The 14,669-nt window shown below is 44.2% G+C and overlaps 1 long non-coding RNA gene across 1 annotated transcript in view; it reads left to right on the top strand.

Annotated features, from left to right (window-relative positions):
- LOC139267132 (uncharacterized) overlaps positions 1 to 13,677 on the top strand; it is a 215,418-nt gene extending 201,741 nt beyond the window's left edge. The window contains exon 3 of the long non-coding RNA XR_011593831.1: positions 13,462 to 13,677. This is a non-coding gene — a long non-coding RNA (uncharacterized lncRNA). The remainder of the gene's footprint in view (positions 1 to 13,461) is intronic.
- The last annotated feature ends 992 nt before the right edge of the window (positions 13,678 to 14,669 follow it).

The following is a 14,669-nucleotide window of genomic DNA, read 5'->3' as shown; positions in this document are numbered from 1 at the left end:
TACTGCTTGTCCATTGGATGCAGGTTTGAAAGGTACTGACCTTACATGTTTGATACCATTGAGTTTCATGAACTCTTGAAACTCCTGACTGGTGAAGCACGATCCGTTGTCGCTAACAACGATGTCAGGCAGACCATGTGTCGCGAACATGACACTGAGATTCTCAATGGTAGCTGTGGATGTGCTAGATGACACGATTATATACTCTATCCACTTCGGATATGCATCCACCACAACTAAAAACATCTTCCCCAGGAAGGGACCTGCAAAGTCTATGTGGATCCTGGACCATGGTTTGGACGTCCATGACCACAGACTCAGCAGCGATTCCGCTGGTGCTTTGCTGAGCTGCAAGTGTTGCACTGATGCACACATGATTTCAGCTCAGAGTCAATTCCTGGCCACCATACATGAGACCTGGCGATGGCTTTCATCATTACAATGCCGGGATGTGTGCCATGTAGCTCACGTACAAATTTCTCTCTCCCTTTCTTGGGCATAACAACACGATTGCCCCACAGTATACAATCTGACTGAATACACAGTTTGTCTTTACAACGAATGTAACGTTTGGTCTCCTCGCACATTTGCTTGGGTATTGCGTCCTGGCTGGTCCAGGTCTTCACTTGTTGAGCCGTGACAGGGGTTTCTTCGCTCTCAAAAACATCCATAACATACAATAGGTCTGCCGGTTGTGGCGTTTCCACCTCCCGTGTGGGCAACGTCAGAAGGCTCAAAGCATCGGCACAATTCTCGGTGCCAGGTCTATGGCAAATGACATAATCATAAGCGAATAATGTCAGTGCCCACCTCTGGATGTGGGATGAAGCATTGGTATTGATACCTTTGTTTTCAGAGAACAGTGAAATCAGCGGCTTGTGATCTGTCTCCAATTGAAACCGAAGACCAAACAGGTACTGATGCATCTTTTTAACCCCATACACACAGGCTAGTGCTTCTTTCTCCACCATGCTGTAGGCTCTTTCCGCTTTAGACAAACTTTTTGAAGCATACGCGACTGTTTGAAGTTTACCTGACTCATTAGCTTGTTGGAGTACGCAACCAATTCTATATGACGAAGCATCACAGGCCAATACTAAATGTTTACATGGGTCATAATGTACCAGCAGTTAGAGCAAAGCAGATTAGTGGCTTTCTCAAAAGCTTGTCTTGAGATGCGCCCCACACTCAGTTGTGGCCTTTTCTTAGCAGCATGTAAAGTGGTTCTAATAAGGTGCTCAATTTAGGTAGCAAGTTACCAAAGTAATTGAGTAGATCCAGGAACAAACGCAGCTCCATCACATTCTGCGGCTTGGGTGCATTCTTGATGGCCTTGGTTCTCGATCCACTTTGAAAATGCATCGACAGCTACGAGGAACATTTTGCCCATGAATGGGCCCGCATAGTCTACGTGCACCCGCGACCACGGTTTGGTAGGCCAGGGCCAGGGGCTCAGTGGAGCCTCCCTGGGGGCATTGCTGAGTTGGGCACAAATGGTGCCCCTTCGGACGCAGAGCTCCAGAACCGTGTCAATACCAGACCACCAGACGTGGGATCTGGCTATGGCCTTCATGAGAACGATCCCCAGGTGCTCGCGGTGGAGCTCCCGGACAAATGCCTCTCTGCCTCGCAGAAACATGACTACTCGGCTGCCCCACATCAGGCAGTCTGCTTGTAGTGATAGCTCATGCATGCGCCTGTGAAAGGGTTTTAATTCCTCGGGGCAGGCATCGCGAGCCTCTGCCCAGTCACCAGTTAGGATACATCTTTTTACTAAGGATAACGTGGGGTCGCTGGCCGTCCAGGCTCTGATTTGGCGAGCCGTCATGGGCGAACCTGTGGACTCAAAGGCATTGATTGCCATGACTATCTCACAGTCCTGTTCGTCAGACCCTTCCGTGGTCGCCAGGGGTAGCCTGCTGAGCGCATCGGCACAGTTGTCTGTGCCTGGTCTGTGCCTTATGGTGTTCACGCCGAGGCGTTGGCGTTTATTGCCTTGCTCTCGGATAGAAGGGACGTGAGGGGCTTGTGGTCGGTTTTTAACGCGAACTTGGCCCCGAAAAGGTATTTGTGCATCTTTTTGACACCGTACACGCACGCGAGCGCCTCCTTCTCTACCATTCCGTACCCGCGCTCCATCCGTGAAAGTGACCTGGAGGCATAAGCTATGGGTTGTAATTTGCCCGCACTATTGACATGTTGCAAAACGCACCCGACCCCATACGCTGACGCATCGCATGTGAGAACTAGCTTTTTACCTGGATCAAAGAAAGTCAAAACACTGTTGGAACACAGAAGGTTGCATGCCTTATTGAAGGCGCGTTCCTGGCCGTCCCCTCAAAACCAATCGCACCCCTTCCTGAGTAGCACGTGGAGAGGCTCCAGCAGCGTGCTTAAGTTCTGCATAAAGTTCCCAAAGTAATTGAATAGCCCGAGAAAGGCGCGCAGTTCTGAGACATTCCGGGGCCTGGGTGCCAGGTGAATTGCTTCTGCTTTGGACTCTGTTGGGTGGATTCCATCAGCGGCAATCATTCTGCCCAAAAATTCAACCTCGGGAGCGAGAAATAGTCACTTGGATTTCTTGACTCGTAGGCCGACCCGATCCAACCACTTTAGTACTTCCTCCAAATTACGGAGATTGGAGTCGGTGTCCCTGCCCGTGATAAGTATGTCGTCTTGAAATACAGTCGTCTTGAAATACAACCGTCCCCGGGATGGACTTGAGCAGACTCTCCATGTTGCGCTGGAATATGGCAGCTGCCGACCTGATGCCGAATGGGCATCGATTGTACATGAAAAGGCCTTGATGTGTGTTGATGGTGGTGAGTAACTTGGATTCCTCGGTCAATTCTTGCGTCATATACGCAGAAGTGAGGTCTAATTTTGAGAAAAGTTTACCTCCAGCCAATGTGGCAAATAAGTCCTCCGCTCTGGGCAGCAGGTACTGGTCCTGTAGGGAGACTCTGTTTATGGTAGATTTGTAGTCCCCACAGATTCGTACGGATCCATTAGGCTTCATGACTGGGATGATGGGACTTGCCCAGTCGCTAAATTCCACAGGTGATGACAGAAGCCTGTCTAGTTCGTGTTCAATATTTTCCCTCATCACATAGGGTACAGCTCTGGCCTTGTGATGGACCGGTCTAGCATCCTGTGTGATCTAGATTTTGACTTTGGCCCCTTTGAAAGTGCCCACACCTGGCTGAAAGAGATGTTCAAATCGCTTTATAACTGTTGAGCAGGAGGTCCGTTCCTCTAATGACATGGCATGGACATCATCCCATTTCCAGTTTAGTTTTGCCAGCCAACTTCTCCCCAGCAGTGCTGGGGGGTCTCCGGGGACAATCCACAGGGGAAGTCGGTTCACTGTCCCTTTGTGTGTGACAGAGAGCATGGCGCTGCCGAGGAATGGTACGATTTCTTTGGTATAGGTCCTTAGTTTGGTGTCGACCCTTGTGAGTTTTGGTCTGTCTCTTTTATGCGGCCACAGTTGTTCAAATTGTTGAGCGCCCATGAGAGATTGACTCGCTCCCGTATCCAGCTCCATGTTGACAGATATCCCGTTTAGTAGGACCCTCATCATTATAGGAGGCGTCCTGTTGTAGGAGCAGCGGCCATTGATCGTGTTGACCCACTGTACATCGGTGTCCCGGGTACTGTCCCCACCATCTTCTGGTCCGCTTTCCGACCCATCCGATTCATATACCAGCCGAGCTGCCGTTTTTTTGCACATGCGGGCCAAATGCCCTGAATATTCACAATTTCTGCAAACAGCCTGCTGAAATCGACATCCCCTTGACGAGTGCCCACCCCCACACCTCCAGCACAGACCTGTTCCATTGTTCAAAGCGTTTCCAAAGAATGAGCTGCGTCTGGCTGATCTCTCTTGAGCTTCTCTCAGTTTATAGTTGATTGCTCGCATTGTGGGTTGATGAGGTGTGAACGGCCATTCCTGTGGCTCTTGATGGCTTCTGCCTGCTGTCGAGAGCCTGTTCTCCCGGTTTTGTCTGTGTGTGAGGGTAGCAGCTTGTTTAGTGCTGTGAACTTCTTGTTCCGATATTTTGTTAGTTGTCATACCTGCATTGTAAATCAACCTTGTTTCTTCTTCCCCTACCAAGAATGTCTGTGCAACCAGTGCTGCTGCCTCTAAGGTCAGGTTCTTGGTCTCTATGAGCTTTTGGAATATGCCTGCGTGGCCTATTCCTTCAATGAAAAAGTCTCTCAGCATTTCTCTCCTCAGTTCATCGGAGAACTCACATAAACTAGCCAACCTCCGAAGTTCCGCCACGAAGTCGGGTATGCTCTGGCCCACACAGCGTCTGTAGTTGTAGAACCTGTGTCTGGCCATGTGTAGGCTGCTCGCTGGCTTCAGGTGGTCTCTTACCAGTGTGCTCAATTCTTTAAATGACTTGCTTGCTGGTTTCTCGGGTGCCAACAGATCCTTATTAAAGCGTATGTTTTCGAGCCACAGCTGGTCAAGAGATGGGCTCTTCTCTTGTCTGCCTTATCGTCGCCTAACCAGTCTTTAGTTACAAAGCTTTGCTGGAGCCTTTCTATAAAGTCCTCCCAGTTGTCTCCCGCATTGTACTTTTCATCTGATCCGTTGATTCTGTAATCCCGTAACTCGTCGCCACTATAAAGTCCTGTCCCCTCAGTACAGATTCACATGAGGCATATAGTGAAGTCAAGGTCACTCTGGACCTGCACCTTTATTTCACAGCTCTGGCATGCTGCACTTGCCTGAGACCGGTCCTTATATACCTGTCTCTTGCAAGTGCACCCTTGGTGGTAAGGTATACTGGTGGTTACAGGTCATATCTTATTTTGGTCATGTATAGCATGTTAGGATACAGTTATATATAATAACGTAAGATACATGACACCAATAATGGCCAGCACCGTCTCCTCCATGGGATGTGCACTTTTCCCCCGCTAGGTAGGTCCTGCTGGCACCGGTTGTGAGCTACCTTTTGCTGCAAGAAAAAGGGAAGTCTGTCAGTGAATTTGGTGCAATGTGTTTGGGTGATATGCCTGTCATGGTTGAATAGCTGACAGTGTATGCAATCTGTGAGATGTGGGTGTGAGACTTGCAGCAGTGGTAAGTGTGTGAGGGTGAGGTGAAGCTATGAATGTGTGCTATGAGTCATGTTTTTCGATGTTGTTGGGCTTATATGAGTGATCGAGTGTGGTGCATTGTGCAATGTGTGAGGCTGTTGGTGCAAATGGTGGGATATGGCATTTGAAGATTAATTCACTGACCTTGACCACTCATGTGAGAGTATTAAACTTCTTCCTGCTCTGAGTCCAGGTTCTCAGGGCTATACTGCTGGCATTCACCATGTTGGCTATCTGCTCCCATTTGATTTTATACATTTGCCTGGAGGGCTTCCTGGCCACCCTGTGGAAAGTTGACCTCCTGCACCAAGGCCTCCACTGCTGCATCAGAGAACCTTGGCACTCTCTCCTCTGTTGCAACATAATTGTTTTCTTTTCCTCCTTTTACTCTCTTCCCCAGCCAGTTGAACGAGCTGCTGCAGACAGAATACGCCTCCCCTTTAAGAGGTGCAGACTGCCTTTAAGAAGTTCAGGCTAACTTTAATTGGTGCTAACCTCACACAAACTTGATCTCCCTGCTCAACGCCGCAATCATGCTAAACAGCAACAACACAAACTTAGCATACTGCCTGCATTCCTTTGAACAGGCGCTGGTTGCTAGCGCATCGCGGTCCCCACACCCATTTTGGAGGGAAAACTAATTTCTAAGCCATTGGCTCTTAGTAGACCAGTGCCAAGGCGGAAACATTTTATCTATATTAATGACTTAGATGAAGGGACCCAGTGTAACATAGCTAAGTTTGCTGATGAGACAAAGATGAGAGGAAAAGCAATGTGTAAGGAGGACACAAAAAACCTGCAAAAGGACATAACAGGCTAATTTGGCAGATGGAGTATAATGTTGGAAAGTGTGAGATTATGCACTTTGGCAGAAAAAAAATCAGAGAGCAAGTTATTATTTAAATGGAGAAAAATTGCAAAGTGCTGCAATACAGCGGGACCTGGGGTTCCTGGTGCATGAAACACAAAAAGTTAGTATGCAGATACAGCAACTGATCAGGAAGGCCAATGGAATATTGACCTTTATTGCAAAGGGGATGGAGTATAAAAACAGGGAAGTCTTGCTACAGTTATACAGGGTATTGATGAGGCCACACCTGGAATACTGCATACAGTTTTGGTTTCCATATTTAAGAAAAGATATACTTGCTTTGGAGACAGTTCAGAGAAGGTTTACTCGGTTGATTCCGGAGATGAGGGGGCTGACTTATGAGGAAAGGTTGAGTAGGTTGGGCCTCTACTCATTGGAATTCAGAAGAATGAGAAGTGATCTTATCGAAACTTATAAGATTATGAGGGGGCTTGACAAGGTGAATGCAGAGAGGATGTTTCCACTGATAGGGGAGACTAGAAGTAGGGGGCATAATCTTAGAAGAAGGGGCCGCCCATTTAAAACTGAGATGAGGACAAATTTCTTCTCTCAGAGGGTTGTAAATCTGTGGAATTTGCTGCTTCAGAGAGCTATGGAAGCTGGGTCATTGAATAAATTTAAGACAGAGATAGACAGTTTCTTAACCGATAAGGAAATAAGGGGTTATAGGGAGCGGGCAGGGAAGTGGACCTGAGTCCATGATTGGATCAGCCATGATCGTATTAAATGGCGGAGCTGGCTCGAGGGGCCAAATGGCCTACTCCTGCTCCTATTTTTTATGTTCTTATGTTCTTTACATTCACCTCAGCAGGTAAACAGGACCATAGTTTCATATCTCATCCAAAAACCACATCTCCGATAATGCAGCACTTCCTCAATACTGCAATGAAGTGTTGGCCTATGTAAATAGGTGAGCAGCCAGAAAAAAGAGGGAAGGAGAGTTTACATGTGCAAATCGAAGTCCTATGCTGTTTGTGGGACCCAATTGCAATTTTCGTACGTAAATAAGCAGTCCAATATTTGTAATTGGTAATTACCACTCAGAAACCATAAGAATTTGTAAATAGAGATATTTTGTTCCAATCTAACCATTTGGCCATAAGCATTATCTATATTAACACTAAAGAGCAGTGATTATTTACACCTACTCGGGACAGGGAGGGGAGAGATTAACCTGTGTGGTGGAATGGTTTGATAGATATATACAAACATAGGGGTAACTTTCAACTTTGACAGAGGTGGAAAACTGACAGTATCAGATCGACCTCCCATTATACATCCCACCTGATTTTCCTCTCCATTGTCTTTTGGAAAGGAAAATCAGGCGAGGTGTATAACAAGCGGCTGTTCCGATAGCACCAGATTTCTGCCATCGCCAAAGTTGAAAGTTACCCATAATGATTTCAGGGATTATTGCTGCTGCCATTGATTTTTAGGCTTCACATTTGGCTGGACCTGAATTATTTGGGAAAGTTTTGTAGGGCTATGGGAAAAGAGCAGGGGAGTGGGACTAATTGGATAGCTGTTTCAAAGAGCTGGCACAGGCATGATGGGCTGAATGGCCTCTTTCTGTGCTGTATAATGCTGTGATTCTATTTAGTGTTTACAGATTGTATCTGCATAAGGTTTCGTCATGAGTGGAGTTCCACAAGGTTCCTGTGTTGGGACCATTGCTCTTCAACATTTTCATTAATGATTTGAATGTGGGCATTAATAAATTATTAATTGACATGAAAATTTGCACAGAGTTTAGTAATGTAAACCAAATCAATAGGTGCAGGCCAATTTATACAAGTTAAGGGCATGTGTGCGGCAGTGTCCTTCAATGTAGACAAGTGCAGTGTCATGAATTTGGGTTTGGGAAACTCCAAGCATGATTATATCATGTAGTAGTATCTGCTAAAGGTTACACATCAAGAAAGAGAACTGGGGATAATAGTTGATAACTCACTAAAGGTTCACAAGTAGTGTGAGATGACGATAGGAAAAGAAAATAGTTGGATGGCAAGGAGCTTCTTGTATAAAATGAAGAGCACTATATATAGGCTGTACAAGGCGTTGGTATTTCTGCACTTGGAGTATTGTGTCCAGTTTTGATCCCTGCAGATAGTGAAGGATATTGATGCTGTACAGAGGGCACAGAGAAGGACAACCAGATCAAAAATTAGCCTCAGGAGTCATAGTTATCAGGATAGGCTACAACAGGCAGGGATATTTACTTCATAGAAACAGGCTTCATTGTTACTTAGTTCTGTTTTAAATAAATGAATTGAACTCGGTCTATTTGGACAGATGATTTGAGTTGGATAAGGAATGTTAGGTCTGGAGGATGTGCATATTAATTCTTTAGACAAAGCGCTAAGTTAGATGCCAATAAGTATTTCTGTTCTTAGAGAATCATTGCCCTTCGGACCAGACTAACAAAATATGTGATGGATATGGATTCACTACAGTCCTTTAAAAGGAAAAGTTCCTGAGTGAAAAGGACACCACACAGTTATATAGAGTAAGTTGCTAGTTAGCTGGGGTTATGAAGAGTTATGGGCTATTGTGGTCTTCTGAGTCTGACTTGATTCTCTTCGAGAATCAGAGAAGAATTTCCACAGGTTTTTCCTGAATTAAGTCAGTTTTTTTCCAAGACTTTTAAAAGGAGGTCAATTTTAACCTTACTCGCTGGAAAACCCAGGGGATCGGGTGGAACACCAGTTTTACACCCCATCAAATATTGCTCTCTATTGACCTCATTTAAGAAACAACTGAGTGCTACAATGAGGAGACGTGAGAATCTTTCTGGATGGATGAATTAAGCTGCACTTACAGGCTTTCTTCATATGTAGTTATCTTCTGATCTTGTGAACATTTATATGTGCTGAGGGATATTAAGACACGATTAGCCATGATGTCAAAGATTACTGGCGCTGCTGTTGACTTTCAGCTTCACATTTTAGTAACATTTCTATATTCATGGTTTGAAGTAAGTTGTAATCCCAAGCGGGTGTATTTGTGATATTAGCTTATAAATGCTTCACTGGCTTGTCTTAAGTATGTTCCCACGTTTAGTAAAATTTGTACAAATACTAATATTGCACAGCATGATTACACCTCAAAGGTGTTTCAATATTTTAGTCATGCTTTTATATAATTAAAAGTTTATTACATTTTTTAGATTTTTATGCTAGATATTCTGCTTGGATTCAGTGTCACTGGCCACTCCTTTACGTTAATCTTCCAGCCCCTATGAACCAAAGTGTGCCTTTACCTGCCCAATATCTAGTAATGCTAGAATAAAAACAGAAAATGCTGGAAATCTCAGCAGGTCAGGCAGCATCGACCCGAAACGTTAACTCTGCTTCCTCTCCACAGATGCTGCCTGACCTGTTGAGATTTCCAGCATTTTCTGTTTTTATTCCAGATTCCAGCATCTGCAGTATTTTGCTTTTGTTCTAGTAATGCTAGTCTCTATGTCATGACATTCTGCAGTCGAACCAGGAATTTTTGTCACTGGAATATATCACAAGCTGCCGTGTGATCTCCCTAACTTCAGAAGAATATACATTCAATTAGACCATGTCACAGGCTATAATTCAACAGATCAATTTACTTAACAATAAACATTAAATGAACAGTATATTAACAGTAATTACACATTCTATTAATCTCCTCAAAAAGTCAAACAAAGCCATTTCTCCGATGCTATTTCTCAGCATAAAACTTGATCCTTGAAAAAGGGTTGCTCACTTTTTACATGGGGAAATGCGACCACATTTCATATGATTAGCCCAGATCTCTGCTGGCTTTAGACTGGCTGTTGAGCTAAGTGCAGGAGTCTAAATATAAATCCACAATAATATGTCCCTGGCTACAAGAGCTGTTCTTCAAAGGAACAACAAAGAATCATGGCTCTGCCCCTCACAGACTTGATGCTCAAAGGACCAATGAGATCTTGACGGTACTTTGGGTGGATGTTTCATGAAAAAGTCTTGGAAAGACCGTCCGGTGACAAAAAAGGGGACGTACGCGATCAATCTGGGTGGCAGCGGGCGGGAGCTCCCATTCTCGTCGGTAAATGTAATCCTTGGCAAAGTACCGCCAAGGATTAAGTCGGGGAGAAACAGATAAAATTATAAATATCCAAAAAATAAAAAAAAAATGCTAGGAAATCTTCAGGAGACCCCATCCACCTGAATCGCTGCAAACAAAATAAGGAAAAGTGTACTAACCTTTTTTTGCAGGTCTTCTTACTTACCGTTGAGGTTAGACCTGCCTTTCCCCTGCTGCAGCGGAGGACTGCCCTGACCAAACTGGCAGCTCGGAGGGCAGGAGGACACTTACGTGCATTCCAAGCCAGTGGACGTCAGCGTGCAGTCCCCGGCAATTTTCCCTCCCCGCTGGCGGGAGACCTCCACCAAACTCGCTCAGTGGAGACCGCCCAGAAAACCCGGTGGCAGCAGACGGTAAGTCCACCAATTTCGGCCCCATTAGATTGTGAGGGGACTTGACAGGGTAGATGCAGAGAGGATGTTTCCCCTCGTGGGGGAATCTAGAACTAGGGGCGTAGTTTCAGAATAAGGTATTGCCCATTTAAAACAGAAATTAGGAGGAATTTGTTCTCTCAGAGGTCGTGAATCTTTGGAATTCTCTACCCCAGAGAGCCGTGGAGGCTGGGTCATTGAATATATTTAAGGTGGAGAGAGACAGATTTCTGAATGATAAGGGAGTCAAGGGTTATGGGGAGTGGGCAGGGAAGTGGAGTTGAGGCCAAGATCAGATCAGCCATGATCTTATTGAATGGCGGAGCAGGCTCGAAGGGTCGTATGGCCTACTCCAGCTCCTATTTCTTATGTTCTTATGATCTTAAAATTTAGAGGTGGGCCATTCAGGAGTGAAATCAGGAAGCACTTTTTCACTGAAAGGGTGGTAGAAATTTGGAACTTTCTCCCCCAAAAGGGTATGGATGTTGGGACAATTGAAACTTTCAAATCTGAGATAGATTTTTGTTAGGTAAGGACATAGCTCTAATTTTAAGATTATGTCCCTTTGATCTTGACTCCCCCATGAGAGGAAATAGATTCTCTGTATCTACACCATCAAATCCTGCTAACATTTTATACACCTCGAGCAGATGACCCCTCAATTTTCTAAACTTAAGGGAATACAAGTTAAGTTTATGCAACCTGTCATCATAATGTAAACTTCTAAGCCCCATATCATACTGGTCAATTGGCCTTCAAGACCCTTCAAGACCAATAAATTTCTCTTGAGTGCCCAAAACTGAACCAAGTACTCCAGAGGGGGGCCTGACCAAGGGTCTGAACAAATAAAGCTTAATTTCCATCCCTTTGTATTGCATTCCCCTTGAGATAACGGCCAACATCCCATTATCCTTTTTCATTGCATTGCCATGAGTGATAGCACACTGCAAACTGCAGGAAATATCACATCCAGGAAGCTCAAGTCAATTAGTTTCACTATAGTTATTGTTTCTGTTTGCAGACAAATACAAATTAATAGTCTGAATGTTCATGCTTTATTATAAGTCACCTTGGTGCTATCACTCACCTAGCACTGATAAAGAAAAAGAGCTGATTTGTGATGGACAACACTACGTTTAACTTTCAGCAACTCATTAAAAATGGGCATGTTCAGTCGAGACAAGGTTTTCCCTTCGCAGCAAATATTTAACTGAAAGCCTGGAGCAGTGAAATGTGACACTTAAAAAAAAATATATATATATATATATGGTTATGGTCTTTGTTGGTGACATCCACCTCATTTTCAGGAGATTAGAGCCCTACCTCAATATTATGAATAATTAAAATCCATATTATTAAAAACACAAATATCTTAATCTAAGTGGGCCATAATACAGCTCAATTCAAAATGCTCAAACAACGGCTACGCAGACTGTTTGCAAAGCCGAGTTTTTTGACTGCGACTGATGATCCTTTTGACTGGCTCAATCAAAAGCACAATGATATTTTGGGGTCCAGATGGCAGTTGACTACTTAAGATTGGAAAACTGCAAATGTAACGCCCCTATTTAAAAAAGGAGGCAGACAAAAAGCAGGAAACTATAGACCAGTTAGCCTAACATCTGTGGTTGGGAAAATGTTGGAGTCCATTATTAAAGAAGCAGTATCAGGACATTTGGAAAAGCAAAATTCGGTCAGGCAGATTCAGCAGATTCAGGATTTATGAAGGGGAAGTCATGTTTGACAAATTTGCTGGAATTTTTTGAGGATGTAATGAACACGGTGGATAAAGGGGAACCAGTGGATGTGGTGTATTTAGAATTCCAGAAGGCATTTGACAAGGTGCCAAATAAAAAGTTACTGCATAAGATAAAAGTTCACGGGGTTGGGGGTAATATATTAGCATGGATAGAGGATTGGCTAACTCACGGAAAACAGAGAGTTGGGATAAATGGTTCATTTTCTGGTTGGCAATCAGTAACTAGTTGGTGTCGCAGGGATCAGTGCTGGGACCCCAACGATTTACAATCTATATCAATGACTTGGAAGAAGGGACTGAGTGTAACGTAGCCAAGTTTGCTGATGATACAAAGATGGGAGGAAAAACAATGTGTGAGGAGGACACAAAAAATCTGCAAAAGGACATAGACAAGCTAAGTGAGTGGGCAAAAATTTGGCAGGTGTTGGAAAGTGTGAGGTCATGCACTTTGACAGAAAAAATCAAAGAGCAAGTTATTATTTAAATGGAGAAAGATTGCAAAGTGCTGCAGTACAGCAGGACCTGGGGTATTTGTGCATGAAACACAAAAGGATAGTATGCAGGTACAGCAAGTGATCAGGAAGGCCAATGGAATCTTGGCCTTTAATGCAAAAGGGATGGAGTATAAAAGCAGCGAAGTCTTGCTACAGTTGTACAGGGTATTGGTGAGGCCACACCTGGAATACTGCGTGTAGTTTTGATTTCCATATTTACGAAAGGATATACTTGCTTTGGAAGCAGTTCAGAGAAGGTTCACTAGGTTGATTCCGGAGATGAGGGAGTTGACTTATGAGGAAAGGTTGAGTAGGTTGTGCCTCTACTCATTGGAATTCAGAAGAATAAGAGGTGATCTTATCGAAGCGTATAAGATTATGAGGGGGCTTGACAAGGTAGATGCAGAGAGGATGTTTCCACTGATAGGAGAGACTAGAACTAGAGGGCATAATAGAATAAGGGGCTGCCCATTTAAAACTGAGAGAAGGAGAAATTTCTTCTCTGAGGATTGTAAATCTATGGAATTCCCTGCCTCAGAGAGCTGTGGAAGCTGGGACATTGAATAAATTTAAGACAGAAATAGACAGTTTCTTAACCGATAAGGGAATAAGGGGTTATGGGGAGCGGGCAGGGAAGTGGACCTGAATCCATGATCGGATCAGTCATGATCGTATTAAATGGCGGAGCAGGTTCGAGGGGCCGTATGGCCTACTCCTGCTCCTATTTCTTATGTTCTTATGTTCTTATAGGTGCTATCCTGCCTGGACATGGCTTGGCTTAAAAACCCAGAGGTCCTGGAAGGAGATGAGGAAGAAGTATCATAGCCAGAAGATAGCTACCAAGTTACTATGAAAATGGAACTCCAAATGCTGCAAGCTTTAATATGGAATGTAATATGTGAACATGACAGCTTAAGGCATCCCAAATTTATGTAACAAGGCTTAATCTTGTACTCACACAGAAATAAAACTGGGAATGGATAAAGTTGAAGAGTATTTTTTTAAGTGATCCATCACATTTGCTTTGTGCAGGAAAACTATTGCAGTGTTCCATTAGTCTTGCTGAACCGATCCTGCCATCTCTATTAATGCCACATTTCCAGAAAAAAGATGGCATTTAAATTAAGGATCAGTATGTCACAGAATGACACCCCATGATACTAAAGACCCTGGTAGCTTTGCAAAAAGGCCTTCATCAACATGGAAACCATTAAAATTAGTCTTTTGAGGTGGGAAGGAGGCGCAGACCAGGTGGTATATGCAAAATTCATGTTCAGATCTCGCCATTTACAAATGTTTCTCAGACTAAGTTAAACAGTTACACAGTTAATTACATTCAAAGTCAATTGGAGAGGTCTGATTATGCACTCATAACTGTACTTGTGTTCTTTTCAAAGATGATGGTGTAGGACCTAGTGGTCTACAGCAGCAATCAGAGCAGCACCATACATCAGAGCACCCAGTATCACCTCTCACATCTACACTGTGCCAGTCCATAAATCTAGCCATAATTTCAAGACACAGTAGGGTTGATTTTGATCTCCCAGAGGGAAACCAGTGGAAGGTGGGTGTGGCGAGAGCAACAACAGCCCGGAGGAATTGGCGGGGAACCCGTCCCAGTTTGTGAGTCACCTCTCACGAGAATGGTTGAGGTATATAGACAGAACCCTAAGAGAACCACTGGGATTCTTCTGGTCTCCCACTGTGACTCCAATGGAGACTGGCGGTAACCCCTAAAAAGCTACTGAGACCCGTGCTTTACACAGGTCTCTGCCATTGTTTAGTGAGGTTCTGCTGGCCCTCCACCAGAATTATGGCAAGAAACCAAGAGATTCCCCCCACAGAATTTCAGTGCCACTGTTTTCCACTTCTTGACATTTCTGTTTTCAATCATGATAGTAGTGTCACTTCTCTCAAATTAGTGAAAAATAGAGACAAGGGGGTTCAACAGAATGATA

This window comes from Pristiophorus japonicus, chromosome 7, assembly GCF_044704955.1.
Source record: "Pristiophorus japonicus isolate sPriJap1 chromosome 7, sPriJap1.hap1, whole genome shotgun sequence".
In the NCBI taxonomy this organism is placed as follows: Eukaryota; Metazoa; Chordata; class Chondrichthyes; family Pristiophoridae; genus Pristiophorus; species Pristiophorus japonicus.
This window is presented reverse-complemented; position numbering and strand designations above follow the sequence as displayed.